This window comes from Hyperolius riggenbachi, chromosome 8, assembly GCF_040937935.1.
Source record: "Hyperolius riggenbachi isolate aHypRig1 chromosome 8, aHypRig1.pri, whole genome shotgun sequence".
Taxonomy (NCBI): Eukaryota; Metazoa; Chordata; class Amphibia; order Anura; family Hyperoliidae; genus Hyperolius; species Hyperolius riggenbachi.
In genome coordinates, this window is record NC_090653.1 from 60,809,053 (window position 1) to 60,824,953 (window position 15,901).

The following is a 15,901-nucleotide window of genomic DNA, read 5'->3' on the forward strand; positions in this document are numbered from 1 at the left end:
TGGCGGAGTACCACCTTCCCTCAGGATCCTTCAAGAAGGAAGCGCCCTCCCTGATGTTATGTTGTTTTGGCTGTTCTTGCGTTTTGTTTTTTCTTGTCATTGCAGCCGGAGGGGAAGGGTATCCGGAGGAGGCCAGAAAATGTGAAGGGAGATTTTTACCTCGGTGTGAATATCTCTTGTGATGGTCACCGTCTTCAATGAGTACTTACCACTTGGCATGCAGCTGTCCCTGAGCCGGCGTTTGCGGCTCGGGGCCGTTACTTTAGCTGCTTGCCTGTTCACATAGTTGCTTCTCCGGATCCTTCTCTTTAAATATTTTGCACTATTGTTATTGGTAACTTAAAGTGGATCCGAGATGAACTTTTACTCATTGCATAATTGTGTTCCTTTCCTATTGTTTATAGGGCATTCCTCAAGCCAAATACTTTTTTGTTTTTGTTTTAATGCTCTATTTCCCTATAAACTAAATAAACCACTCCCACAGAGTTTCAGAGAGCCAAGGCACTTTCAGACAGTAGCAAGGGCTCATGGGAGCCCAGTCTGGGCAGTAGGAGGGGGAGGTATTACTAGCCAGAGATTTCAAAGGGAGAGGGGAGGAGGGAGGAGGAGGGGGGATTAGTTTTCTTTGCTCAAGATGCAGATAAGCCTGCCTCTGTGTAATGTTTACAAACAACATGTCTGCTGTCATTGTATCACAGAAAGAACTATTCTTATTCTATTAAAGCTGTTTGCAGCTAGATTTGCTGTGTAAACTATCTAAACTTTAGCTAAGATATATAGACAAGTTACTTGTTATAATTAGTTTTTCATCTCGGATCCGCTTTAATAAAGGTAAAGGCTGCCTTGGCCTTTTTACACCAACGCAAATGGTTGTCCAGTATCTCCTTCAAAGGGTGAGGGTGAAGGTTCAAGAAGGTTGCTTTGAATGTGTATGGATTATGGGTAGCTAATAGGCCTTGCCCTTATCATGAGGACGGTGACATTGCTAATTAAATGGGGGCTACTGTAGTGAAAGGGGGAGTGCTGTACAAAGAGATGGGGGAATGCAGGATATGGGGGGGGGGGGGGGGTGTCAAAGTGAAAGGGGAATTTCCCACCCGACTGACAGGATCTGACAATTATTTCCTAAATGTTCGATCTGCTCCCAATTGACAACGGGATCGATCAGGAGCAGTTTGGATACAGATAATAATGAGGACAGCCAACATTGCTAATGAAGGGGAAAGTGAAGCATTCACACAGCAGGGGCACAGGGCTGTGCTCATACCTAATTGTGTTAAGTTCCCCAAGGGGGCAGTGCTGTGAGCTGCAGGATACCTGCTGATATTCTGGTGTCTCAACTTGTGCCTGTCCCCAGACACTGCACCAACCCTGGTCTGAGGGGGGATTCTGGGCAGCTGTAATCCCCCCTTGTGTTTGCCTATGCAATGACATTGCTAATGAAATGGGGGCTACTGTACAGTGAAGGGGTGACTGATATATACAGAAGAGCAGGGCTGCAGGACATGGGAGGTTCATATTGAAAGGGCGACTACATAGAAGAGAAGGGCTACGTGACATGGGGCTGTACATGGAATGGGGGGCTGTTGTACAATGAAAATTAAAACATAGCTTCTGCACATGAAAGGAGGGCCTACAAATGAAGGGATGGGGTGGCAAACAATTGTCGTCCTAGAGGGGAAAAGGCAGAGCAGGATCATCCACAAGGCAACCTAGGCAGGTGTCTGGGGCCTAGTGGGTTTCACGGGGCCCAATTCCCACTTTTCCTGTCCCGTCTCCCACCTCAGATTGCCAAAAGAACCATCAGGGTGAGCCAAACTACTACCTTTCCTAGGGCCCCATTTCATCTGAATCCATCATTGGGAAAAGGTAATATAATGAGTATAGATCCAGCCTTGTCCCTGAGCAATAGGATTAGCTGCTGTAGTGGCGACTGATCCAGGCATTATTAAAGGAGAGCTGATCCAGCAGAAGTGGATTCAGGACACTAGCAGAGAGACCTGTAGGCTGCAGCAGGGAGAGGTTTCTGCTTATTTATGACAATAGTAACAGGATACAAGGCCCTGTGTCTCCTGGCTGGGATCCCCACTTTGTGGTAATCACACATGCATTCTGTGGGGAGAGAGACAGGGGTCCCTCTGCACTGATCTCAGCGCCTTGGAATGTCAGACACTACAAAACGAGATTCTACTGAAATAAAACACGTGCTACGCTCAATTGTCAGGAGAGAGAGAGAGAGAAGGAGATCAAAACTCCGTCTATTTATAACATCCGTCCAACAACTTCCATGGAAACGAAAGTCTGTTTTTATGCAACGCTGAAATGGGCAGTGAATTGATTCGTTTTAAAGGCACCTAATTATAACTTGCCTCTTCCTTACTACAGGGCTGTAGAGCGGCTGAGAGGGAGAGCTCAGCTTCACTGCGGTGCAGGGTGAAATACGATGCTGCAAAATATAAGGTATATTCAGACAGGATTTACTTCGCAAAAGTTTTTGTGGATGTTTTAACATTTTAAAGTGGGATAAAACTCTGACATAACATTCTATAAAAATGTGTTTTCCTACTTTTTATTACCCACACGGTTATCATATTTGCTTTTGTGCAGAAATAATTCCCTCTGTTAACAAATTACAAGTCCCCAAAGTACAGTTTATCTGCTCTGAAAGCTGCCATTGCATTTTATTGCATAGCTGCCGTATTTATATATTAAAATCTATCTAGTGATCACTTCTCAGCTCTTTCTGCTTCTCAGCTCAGTTTTGGCAGTTTGCTAATGTTTACTAAATGTGACAAAGGAATGTAAACAAAAGATAATGTTATCACCTCTTCAGATGCGGCCAGAAGCTTTCCACTGAAGCAACAAGCTTTTCACTGAAGAACGAAGTCATGTGTTTAACTGTTAGCATGCTGTTCTGCTACAAAACTTGTTTTTGTGGTAGTAGGTTTTATGCTGTAAATCAGTGGTCCTCAAACTAAGGCCCGCGGGCCAAATGTGGCCCCCTGAGGCTTTTTTACCGGCCCCACACACACAAAATGTATTTTTGATGCAGTCAGCTACATTTTTAAATATTGGGGTTTCGCTTATAGAATGAAGCCAGAAAGCAGTAATTTGCTAGTTTCCAATCAAATTCCACATCAGATGACACTGTTGTCCAATTGGTATGCATTACTGTCTGGCCCGCAAAGACTTCTATGTATACTCCGGCATTCTGAAGTATGTTGACCCGGCCCCAGGGCTGGTTTTAGCAACATAGGGGCCCCAGGGCAAAATAAACCTGGGGGCCCCCCCAACAGATACCCCAGAACAAAAATCAGCATTAAGGGACTTTTTTGCAGCTGGTATAGTCAAGGTGTGAAGCCCAAATCAGTCGGAGCTCCACATTCTGGCTATCCCAGCCTGCATGGGGGACAAGGGGTTAAAAAGTTTCAGGAGGGGGGACCCACATAATTTAAAAAAAAAATCCCACACTCCCCCCAATAGGAAAAAATGCCAGGGATCTTCATACAGCCATATTGCGGCTATATAGCGATCCCTGGCCAAAGCTCTGCGGCTGCGGAGGAGTTTCCACCCCCTGGAAACCCCGTCAGGAAAATTCATTGCTCTTTCTTTTGATGCATGTAAAATTACACTACCGTTAGGTTTGCTACTAAAAGTGACATTTACCACATTTAAAAGTATACTTTTTTCCTTCGAAACTTTAAAATTGATTTTCTCAAAATCTATAAAGTCTTTTTGAAAAATAGTTTTTTCCTCTTATTCTCAATGATCTCCTTAACATATCCTGCAAATTTGGAGTTTTTAGCATTTAAGGTGGATTTGCTATTAACCGTTAAAGTCATCTGGTTCGGGCTCTGGGGCCCTGGGGCAATTGCTTCCTTTGCCTCTATGGTAGTGCCGGCCCTCGACCCAAAACATTTGGGAACCCTTGCTGTTAATAATCGTTTAGAGCAGAATCAGAATCAGCTTTATTTGCCAAGTATGCCAGAGACATACCCGGAATTGTTTTTGGAGCACATGGCACGGCATTTGAACATACATACATAGACTTGCATACATATGGCGTAGTAAGGGCTACGTACACATGAACATTGTGGGAGGGCTACATAAACATGAACATTGTGGGGGGCATACAGTCAAGCGGGGGTTATATGCAGAAGGAACAGAAACACAAGTTGTCATGTGAGGTTCGAGTTCAGTTGGAGTACCGCCTGGGGGAAGAAGGTACTCCGGCGTCTGGAGGTTCTGGTGGGGACAGCCCTGTAGCGGCGGCCCAGTGGAAGGAGCTTGAAGAACCGACAGCCCGGGTGGGAGGGGTCGGACGAGATCTTGATGGCCCTCGTCCTCATTCTGGCCGTGTGGAGGAGGTTGAGGGGTGGCAGTGGCAGCCCGATGATCTTTTCTGCAGAGCTGATTACCCGGTGGAGTTTGTACTTGTCGCTAGCAGATGCCCCTGCGTACCAGACGATGAGGGATGTGCAAAGGATGGACTCCACGGTGGCAGTGTAGAAGCTCCTAAGCAGCTCGCGTGGGATGCCAAATTTTTTCAGTTGGCGCAAGAAGAATAACCTCTGCTGGGCCTTTTTCTGGGTAATGGAGGTGTTCTCCCCCCATTTTAGGTCCTTGGTGATGGTTGTGCCGAGGAACCAAACGCAGGGGACCCTGGAGACTTCAGTATCCCTTATGAGAATAGGGTGGAGAGGGGGTGGGCGTCTCCTGAAGTCCACAACCAGTTCCACTGTCTTTGCTGCGTTGAGGACTAGGTTGTTATCTGTGCACCAGTTGCAGATCCTGTCTATCTCGCTGCGGTAGGCATCTTCATTGTTACCGCTGATAAGTCCAATGATTGTGGTGTCATCCGCAAACTTGATGACCTTGACAGAGTCAACAGTTGAGGTGCAGCTGTTGGTGTACAAGGAGAACAGGAGCGGGGACAGGACACATCAGGGGCGTAGCAATAGGGGGTGCAGCGGTAGCGACCGCATCGGGGCCCTTGGGCCAGAGGGGCCCCGAAGGGCCTCCCTCAACTACAGTATTAGTTCTCTATTGGTCCTGTGCTTATAATAATCACTTCTATATATACATTGACTAGTGGTAAACATTAACAAGCTCTTCCCCATCCCCTTCTTGCACATCTGACACTGTAGTTGCCATTGGCAGGTTTTGGTGCGCCGTATCAATTGTTATGTATAGAGTGCCTGGGGGGCCCCATTGTAAAACTCGCATCGGGGCCCACAGCTCCTTAGCTACGCCACTGGGACACATCCTTGCGGAGCGCCTATGTTAGTAGTTTTCACCTTGGAGTAGCAGTTGCCTAGCTTGACCCTCTGCGTTCTGTTGAGAAGGAAGTCCCCGATCCACCTGCAGAGGGGGGGCGGTACTCCCAGCTGTGCAAGGTGCAGGATGTCAGGGCGGATGGTGTTGAAGGCGGAACTGAAGTCCAAGAACAGTAGTCTGGCGGAGGAGTTGGGCCTGTCGAGGTGCTCAGTAATGTATGCCAGGCTGATGTTGGTGGCGTCCTCCACCGACCGGTTTGCCCTGTAGGCGAATTGATGTAAGTCAAGGAGGGAGTTAGTGGAGTGCTTCAAGGAGGCAAGGACCACCCGTTCAAAGATCTTCATGATGGTGGGGGTTAGGGCCACTGGTCTGAAGTTGTTGAGGTCAGATTTACCCGTCTTTTTGGGGACTGGGATAATCGTGGACCTCTTGAAGCAGGAGGGGACCTTTCCCTCCATAAGAGATCTGTTGTATATGGAGGTGAGTACAGGGGCCAGCTGGTCTGCACATGTCCTTAGGCAGATCGACGTCACGCCATCCGGGCCTGGTGCTTTCCTAGGGTCGAGCTTGCGTAGGTGTCGTAGTACTTCCTCCTCACAGACTGCAACCAGTGCGTCACCGCCATCTCCCGGGCCAGGAAGGGGAGAGTGCGCCCCATTGTCCGTGGCCGTTGTCGTGTCGGGCTGCTTGGGTAGCTTTTCGAACCTGCAATAAAACTCGTTGAGTTCGTCGGCCAGTTTGGTGCTGGGGGCTGCTTGCTGGTGCGGGGGCTTGAGGTTCGTAGCTGCCCTCAGGCCTTTCCATACCTCCCGTGAGTTGTTGGACTGGAGGCTCAGGCTCAACTTGTCCGAGAAGGCCCTCTTAGCGTTTTTTAGTTCCCGATTTAAGTCATTTCTGGCAGCTCTAAACTCCTCCAGGGAACCGGACTTGTGCGCCACCTCCTTCAGTTTCCTGAGCCGTCGCAGCAAAGAGGAAATGCAGATTTTCATACCACTTTAAGAAAGAAAAAGTTTCCACTCCTCTCCTGTACATTTCTTATTTACATAATGATTTCTTACAAAGGGTTATGAATTATGGATATTCTTTCCAAATTAGCTGCTGTTGTTAAAATCCTAAACGTAGCATTTACCATGATCTCTATGGCCTTGATTCATAAAGCATTAACACATTTGGTAATGCAGAAAACAGCTAACGTTACCGAGCACTTAGGAAAATGTCAATTCATAAAGGATGTTACCGCATGGCAAGCTGAAATTACAGAGCAGTGAGGTAAATTACCGACTTGTGCTGTAAATACCTCAACATATGTCAGTAAATGTCAATTCATAAAGACCAGAAAATGCGGTAAAAACCCGAAACATTACTGGCAGCTCTGATGTGGCGTAAACAGTGCAGAGACTGTGCAGAGCCGTGACTCACTTAAAGGGGTTCTGTGGGGGTTTCTGAGGAGAAAAACTGCCACTTACCAGGGGCTTTGATCAGCCCCCTGCAGCGGTAATGTCCCACTCCGTCCTGCTCCAATCCGCCGTTCCCCGCAGCCGGCACCGGGCTATTATTCGTCTGTCACACAGACGAATAATGCGCGCTGCCGCGCCTCCGCTCGCGTCATCTGAGGCTTACTGCGCAGGCGAAGTACAACGTTTTCTTGTACTGCGCTTGCGCAGTAAGCTTCCGACGACAAAGGTGGAAGTGAGCGGGTGCGCAGCCACTGTAGCGCAGCCGCAGTTGAATCCCATGCCGCGCTAGACCGGGGCCGGCGGCGGAGAACTGCAGATGGGAGCAGGAGGACGCCGTGGGACATTACCGCTGCAGGGGGCTGATAGAAGCCTAAGGTAAGTGTCTGTTTTTCTCCTCAGAAACCCCCCACAGAACTCCTTTAAGCAGAAGCCGAGAGAGCTATGACTGACAGGAGCAAAGCCAATAGAAAAAGCCCGTCTTAATGCAAGCTGAAGAGATTCTTCAAGATGAAAGGCAACTTGAATTAACAAGCAGATGACAATAGGGTGCCAAAGAGGAAACCCAAGAAAGACCCCTATACAAATTAGCCAGGTTGTGGGTGCATAACATCTAAAACCTACCCCCACATTACTGGGCAGACACCTCACTGGGTCAGGGTGGATGAAGTGCTTTTTTCCTACCAGTAGTGGGCAGAGTGCTTTGTTGGGGATGAGAGGAGGCTTTTCCACCTTCTTGCAAGGCGACCCACCATGTGCTGACAGGTATAGTGTGCTGGTAAGCAGAGATGAGGGGGACCCCCGGGCTTCTGGGCTCTATCTCTCTGTTTGCTATCATGTGCTAGGGCTGTGGTGCAGGGCTAATATAGCTCAGCAGGAAACCTCCATGCACCTTCTCTGCGGTAACTGAGCTGGAAGGCATGAGTGGCCACTGACTCTTATTGCACCATCTCACATGTGATATAAGATAATGAGTCAAGCATGAATTAACCCTCCTGGCGGTTTGCTAAAAATTCGCCAGGGGGCAGCAAATCCGTTTTTTTTTAAATGTTTCTTTTTCATGTAGCGAGACAAGGTCTCGCTACATGATAGCCGCTGCTCAGCGGCATCCCCCCAGCCCCTCCGATCGCCGGAGGAGATCAGGAGATCCCGTTCAAAGAACGGGATCTCCTGGAGGGCTTCCCCCGTCGCCATGGCGACGGGCGGGATGACGTCACCGACGTCATCGATGCCGTGACGTCAAAGGGGACTCCAATCCACCCCACAGCGCTGCCTGGCACTGATTGGCCAGGCAGCGCACAGGGTCTGGGGGTGGGGGGTGGCCGCGGCGTGACGAATAGCGGCGGATCGGCGGGTAGCGGTGGCGATCGCATTGCACACGCAGCTAGCAAAGTGCTAGCTGCGTGTAGCAAAAAAAAATTATGCAAATCGGCCCAGCGGGGCCTGAGCGGTGCCTTCCGGCGGCATAGCCCGTGCTCAGCACGGGTTTACCGCCAGGGGGGTTCAGGAAGGTGTGATAGCCAGTGGCAAGTTATACATTAGTTATAGCAGCCTTGCTGAACTTTCCACATTCCACATTCTCTCTGTGGGGTTTTAAAGAGGAACTGTAGTAAAAATAACATAATGAATAAAATTGCATATTTTTTACAATATTCGTTTATAGATTATTTAGGCAGTGTTTGCCCGTTGTAAAATCTTTCCTCTCTCTGATTTACATTCTGAAATGTGTCACTGGTGGTGACATCTTTTGTCCTGCCAGGGGATCTGTACAGAATGTTCATTACTGAGAGTTCTATGCACAGAGGGAGATATTGCTTGCTTGGCAGTTGGAAAAAGTTATTTCCCACAATGCAATGAGGTTCACAGACAGCAAACTGTCAGGCCAATGGTTATGACATCATACTGTGGGAGGGGTTTCACCACAATATCAGCCATAAAGATTTCTCATGGGAAAGGGGGTATCAGCTACTGATTGGGATGAAGTTCAATCCTTGGGCCTAATGCGCCTATAGAGAATGTATTGAACACATCTGTAAAGCACTGCCTGCATTGCATTCTTCCTCAGCATACATTTTCAGGCTTCTGCCAGGGATGTTGAAAGAGTGTGTGTAACTTTAGCCTAAGGGTAATGTTGTACAGAAGTTGCTTCTGCCAGTGATGTCATGCTTGCGATTAATGGAGAATGAACATTAAAACTTGGCTTCACTAGCAGGTCACATGATCAGGCAAGTCTATTGTGATCCTCTAGACCTGCGGAGGGATAGGCACAACACCATGTGAACCCGCCTGCACATGAAACAAATGTATTGCTTGCTTCTAGAATGAGCTGGTAACGTGAACGTTTATCTGTAAGCATCTATGGGAAGTGGCTTTAAAGTGTACCTGATGGGGTTAAAAAAAAAATATACATACCTGGCGCTTCCTCCAGCCCCCTTTGACCTGATCGATCCCTCTTCTTGGCCCTCAGATGCTGCACGGTTTGTCCGTAACTGGCCCTGGTAAGTCGTCCATTCGAGGCCAGTCAGCGCAGGCGCAGTCCAGCTGCGTGCGCTCCCGTAGCCAGGAGCATCCTGTAGTACTGCACAGGTGCAGAACGCTCCCGGCCACAGGAGTGACCTGGACCAGAGGACTTTCTGGGGAAATGTTCAGATGATCCAGGCGGCGACTGAGGACGACGAAGAAGCGATTAGGCCGGAGGGGGATCGAGGAAGCTCCTGGTATGTATCATTTTTTTTCTTGGGCCCCATCTCAGGCTTACTCTAAAGTGAGATTATACTCAAAAATAATGTTTTGCTCTATTGCTTTAAACACAGTAAAAATGAATATGAAACACCATAAGACTGCCCTCATGTCTTTGCCTCCTTATCCACACATCTCCTGTACTCATTTGGCATCTGATAGTTCACTGTTACTGATTGAGTGCAGTGTTTGGCCCAATGACAGGGGTGTGGTGTTTGGCCGGTCTGGTGCCAGCATCCTCGCCTGATTGTTCGCATGCCAAAGCTTCCCCTCTGACTGTCCATGGTGATCTCTCACCGGTGATGGGGTTTTAGATGGAAGGTATCCTCCAAAGTTTGCTTCAGGCAACAGAAATTCTAGAACCTACCTTGTCATTATAATGTACACCTAGTAAGTTAGCACCAGCATTGTCTACTTAGAGGTCTCACATTCTCCTCACTCCCTTCTCCGTAAGGATAAATATGAATGCTGGGCAACACCAAGTCATTACATTTATGGAATGGTTGGCTGAAATACATGCATGGTGATGAACGTGTCTACAGTCTTCCAATGAAATGACCTTACCATTCACTTTCCTGAAATACAAGGCAAACGTGAGCTACTGTATCTTTCCTTCAGTGCACGCTGCGTTTCACCTCAGTAGACCCTGAAATGTGATCGTGGAGAGCAGATCTCAGCATGCAATAAATCTTACCTCACTCCTTCGCTTCCGAAAATATGATAGTCGCAAATAGAAGGCCAAATACAGACGATTAGGTCAGCCTGGGTGAAGGCTTGTCTGTAGGTCCTCATAGATGGGCAAAGGCCAGGGGCCCCTACGCAATTCACTTTTGTGCTCTCCTAGGTGATATTTTCACAACTTATAAATAAAATACCTTTTGCACCACCAGCAAGCGAAAAAATACTTAAAATAATTTTGACAGTACTTTTTCACCTACTTTTTGGTACTTTTTCCATTGCATAGTGCTAAAAAGTTAATTTAAAGGGACTAAAGGTGGCCACTAACGGTCCAATTTCTAGCGAAAAATCGTTCGAGCGATCAGAAATTCTGATCGGATTGGTTGTAAATAATCTCCATTGGTGGACACAATCGATTATGAACGAGTGAAAATTTTTTCGCCCCGAATGAATTTTCGTCAAACCAAAATTTGGATTTTCTTTTTGGTTGTGATAGATAGGAAGTAAAGATTGGTTTGTTGATGGTGTAGTGAACGATTTATTACAATATTTCACTTCTGATCAGAATTTCTGATCGCTCGTATGATTTTTTCGCTAGAAATTGGACCGTTAGTGGCTACCTTCAGAGCTGTAAATTTAAAAAGATTTTATACAAAGCGGGGGCTTCCTCCAGCCCCATCCGCTCCAATCACTCCCACGCCGCCATCCTCCGCTGCCCGCAGTTTCGAGTACTGTGACCCATCACTGATAGTGGTTAGCTCTCTCGCCTTGCAGCGCTGGGTCCCTGGTTCGAATCCCAGCCAGGGCACTATCTGCAAAGAGTTTGTATGTTCTCTCCATGTCTGCATGGGTTTCCTCCGGGCACTCCGGTTTCCTCCCACATTCCAAAAACATACGGATAAGGTAATTGGCTCCCCCTAAAAAAATTGGCCCTAGACTACAGTACTTACACTACATAATATAGACATATGGCAATGGTAGGGATTAGATTGTGAGCTCCTTTGAGGGACAGTTAGTGACAAGATATATATATATATATACACTGTACAGCGCTGCATAATATGTCGGCGCTATATAAATACTAAATAATAATAATAATAATAATATCAGTCACGGCCAGCTACGCAGGAGAAGTGAGCTTTTTGCGTATCTCTCCAGCAGCTGCTTGAGAGATACGTAGAGGGCGCACTTCTCTTACGCCAGACTGGCTCTGACTAAAAGTGCGGGGACCCGGTTCCCAAAGCTGCGAAGAGCAGAGGATGGTGGTGTGGGAGCGATCGGAGCCGATGGGGCTGGAGGAAGCCCCAGGTGTGTATAAATCTTTTTAATTTTACAGCTCTGGTACACTTTAAAGATGTTAAATTATCTCATAGCAGAAAACCCAGGAGAAAAAGTGAATTGCATATGGCCCAGGGTGATGCCTTGTGACATAGGGCGAGTGAAGACACAGGGGCCCATTTGTAGTGTTGGGCGAACAGTGTTCGCCACTGTTCGGGTTCTGCAGAACATCACCCTGTTCGGGTGATGTTCGAGTTCGGCCGAACACCTGATGGTGTTCGGCCAAACCGTTCGGCCACATGGCCGAACTAAGAGCGCATGGCCGAACGTTCCCCGAACGTTCGGCTAGCGCTGTGATTGGCCGAACGGGTCACGTGGTTCGGACCCGAACGCGCTCTGATTGGCCGAACTGTCACGTGGTTCGGGTAAATAAATACCCGAACCACGTCATATCTCCGCCATTTGTCTGTGGGTTTAGCTTTGGGTAGGCAGGCAGGGTAGTTCGCGCTCCAGCCACGCTAGCCAGGGTCATTGTGTCGCTGCTGGGAATAGTAGTACACCGCTCGCTCAGCCACACTATATAGCATTCTGTTTACTGCCACTCTGTGTACCTCGCTCAGCCACACTATATAGCATTCTGTTTACTGCCACTCTGTGTCTGCTGGGAATAGTAGTACACCGCTCGCTCAGCCACACTATATAGCATTCTGTTTACTGCCACTCTGTGTACCTCGCTCAGCCACACTATATAGCATTCTGTTTACTGCCACTCTGTGTCTGCTGGGAATAGTAGTACACCGCTCGCTCAGCCACACTATATAGCATTCTGTTTACTGCCACTCTGTGTACCTCGCTCAGCCACACTATATAGCATTCTGTTTACTGCCACTCTGTGTCTGCTGGGAACAGTAGTACACCGCTCACCCGCCACTGTATAGCATTGTGCTCTGTGTCGCTGCTGGGAATAGTGGTACACCGCTCACCCGCCACTGTATAGCATTGTGCTCTGTGTCGCTGCTGGGAATAGTGGTACACCGCTCAGCCACACTATATAGCATTCTGTTTACTGTTCTGTGTCTGCTGGGAATAGTAGTACACCGCTCGCTCAGCCACACTATATAGCATTCTGTTTACTGCCACTCTGTGTACCTCGCTCAGCCACAATATATAGCATTCTGTTTACTGCCACTCTGTGTCTGCTGGGAACAGTAGTACACCGCTCAACCGCCACTGTATAGCATTGTGCTCTGTGTCGCTGCTGGGAATAGTGGTACACCGATCACCCGCCACTGTATAGCATTGTGCTCTGTGTCGCTGCTGGGAATAGTGGTACACCGCTCAGCCACACTATATAGCATTCTGTTTACTGTTCTGTGTCTGCTGGGAATAGTAGTACACCGCTCGCTCAGCCACACTATATAGCATTCTGTTTACTGCCACTCTGTGTACCTCGCTCAGCCACAATATATAGCATTCTGTTTACTGCCACTCTGTGTCTGCTGGGAACAGTAGTACACCGCTCACCCGGCACTGTATAGCATTGTGCTCTGTGTCGCTGCTGGCAATAGTGGTACACCGCTCACCCGCCACTGTATAGCATTTCTGTACTGCCACTGTACTGCTGCCAGTCAGCGTGTACTGTAAGGATAAGTGAAATGAGGAAGAAATCCGGTGAAAGAGGAAGGGGCAAGGGAAGAGGTGTTTCCCCTGACGGTTCACGTACAGGCCACAGGGGAGCACCCAAGAAAACCCACTCAATACCGCCCATGTTGTCCAGGACAACAACCCTCACAAATCCAAAAGAACAGGACCAGATAATTACTTGGATGACCTCTCAAGCGTCCAGCAGTGGGTTAAGCAGCACCAGCACATCACGCACGAGGTCCAAGTCCTCAGCCAGTTACAAGGAGCCAGTGGGCACAAAGCTGACACAACCGGCAGCGACACCACGCACACAACTGCCAGATAACCAGTCCGATGAATTACCTCAGGACACAATGGGGTATTCGCAGGAGCTATTCCCAGCCCAACAAACTTCCACCTTTCAAAGGTCAATGGAGGAACAGCCAGAAATGTTGTGCCTGGATTCACAACCATTAACTGTGGGAAATGCACCGCGCACTGAAATACAAGGTCGAGTCCGAGGAGGACTCGGAAACCCAAATCCCAGAGCAAGTTGGGCAGGAGGGGTTGCAATTGCAGGAGGTCGGCCGACAAGATCTGGAAGACGACGTTGGAGTGAGCTGTGCAGAGGTTGTTCTGGGGAGCTCTACTCCACGGCGGCGGCCCCCCACAATGACATATGACGAGTTTGAGGAGATGGAAGAGGAGGGTATGGACAATGTCGACAGAGACCCGGATTTTGTTTGTGAACGAGAACATCGCCGTCGTAGCAGCAGCACAGATAAGTCTGTTGAAGAACCCACTGCTGCACGAGTTCGCCTTGTGCCACAAGGTAGGCGGCGCGCAATTTCAGGCACCACAAGCGTGGAAGTTCAAGTGGGGGGCAAAAGAGGCGCAAACAGAAATCGCCAGCAAGGCAGGTGCTCCAAAGTCTGGGCTTTCTTTGAAGACTGCACTGAGGATGGTACTATGGCGATTTGCAAGGTGTGCAAGACCCGCCTGAGCAGGGGGAAAAGTATTAACAACCTCTCCACCACCAGCATGAGCCGCCACATGCTATCCAAACATCCCACTCTGTGAGCAAACGCGGCAGGACAGGGTACCAGCAACACTGCCTCCCTTGGGGTCACCAGACTCACCACCAGACCCGCCTCAGCAGCAGCAGCAGTAGCCCAGCCATTGCGTGGTTCACAACATTCACAAACATCAGACGCTGACACTGTCACTTTCCGGAGTAGTGCTCTTGAGGTCTCCCAGTGTTCATCAAACACAACAACCAACAGCCCTTCAGTGTGCAGCCCTACGATTCAGTTGTCTGTCTCGGAGATGTTTGAGCGCAAGAGGAAATTGCCAGCAAATGACCCCCGGGCCGTGGCAGTAACAGCCAGCATAGCCAAGCTTCTGGCCTGCGAAATGCCATATCGAGTGGTGGAGACAAACAGCTTAAAGGGCATGATGTCAGTGGCCATCCCACGTTACGTGGTTCCCAGCCGCTACCACTTTGCGCGCTCTGCAGTGCCTGAGTTGCATGAGCACGTGGTCAGCAAAATAACCCGAAGCTTGAAGAATGCCATTGCCTGCAAGGTTCACCTCACCACTGACACCTGGACGAGTGCGTTCGGCCAGGGTCGATACATCTCCCTTACTGCGCACTGGGTGAACCTTGTGGAGCCTGGCAGTGATTCCTCACCTGCTACGGCGCGGGTGTTGCCCACGCCGCAAACAGCTGCACCGCCGTCCCTCCCACTGGATAACAACAGCAGCACCTACCTCTCTGACTCCTTCTCCTCCAATGCATCTCAAAGCTGTACCTCATCCGGAAACGCTAACCCAGCAGCAGTAGGATCGTGGAAGCAGTGCAGCACAGCTGTTGGCATGCGTCAGTAAGCGTTGCTGAAGCTGATCTGCCTTGGGGATAAGCAGCACACAGGGGAGGAAATTTGGAGGGGAATAAAGGAACAGACAGATTTGTGGCTGGCACCGCTGGACCTGAAACCGGGCATGGTTGTGTGTGATAATGGGAGTAATCTCATTCGCGCTTTAAGGTTGGCTAAGCTGACACACATCCCTTGCCTGGCGCACGTGATGAACCTAGTAGTTCAGCGGTTCCTGAGGACATACCCAGGCGTGGCCGATTTTCTGTTGAAGGTGCGACGAGTGGCCAAACATTGCAGAAATTCCAGTACTGCTTCGGGGGCACTCGCCAAGATGCAGGAGCGCTTCAATCTCCCCCACCATCGCTTGCTGTGTGATGTCCCTACGCGCTGGAATTCTACGCTGCACATGCTAGCCCGCTTTTGCGAGCAGAAGAGTGCAGTGGTCCAGTACATGACGGCGCAGTACCGAGGCGCATCCGGACAGCTGCCAAGCTTCTGTGGATCCGATTGGGCCAACATGTTGGACCTCTGCCAAGTCCTCCAAAATTTTGAGCAGTCCACGTTGCTTGTGAGCAGTGACAACTCTTCAGTCAGCATTACCATACCACTGCTGTGTTTACTGAAGAGGTCAATGTTGAAAATCAAGGAAACAGCTGTCATGATGCAACTGGGGGAATCTGAAGGAGAAAACGATCAGCGTGATGGTACCAACATCAGGCCATCCGCCTCAGGAAACGCTGGCCCCAGCAGCTATGACGAAGAAGAGGAGGAGGAACAGCTGGAGTTGGAGCAGGAATTTCCTGCCACCACTGACGAGGGCCAGAGCGGTGCACGTTGGACTTCCACAATTCAGCGCGAATGGTCAGCAGAAGCAGACCAGGAAGAAGGTGACGACTATGATGCATCACAACAACTATCACAACGCTCACAAGAGGATGATGATTCTGGCAGGACTCTGGCACACATGGCTCAATT

At 49.1% G+C, this 15,901-nt stretch overlaps 1 long non-coding RNA gene across 1 annotated transcript in view; it reads left to right on the forward strand.

The window, feature by feature from the left end:
• Window positions 1–2,385: 2,385 nt before the first annotated feature.
• The window catches only part of LOC137528177 (uncharacterized), a 37,391-nt gene continuing 23,875 nt past the window's right edge, over window positions 2,386–15,901 (forward strand). The window contains exon 1 of the long non-coding RNA XR_011023309.1: window positions 2,386–2,460. This is a non-coding gene — a long non-coding RNA (uncharacterized lncRNA). The remainder of the gene's footprint in view (window positions 2,461–15,901) is intronic.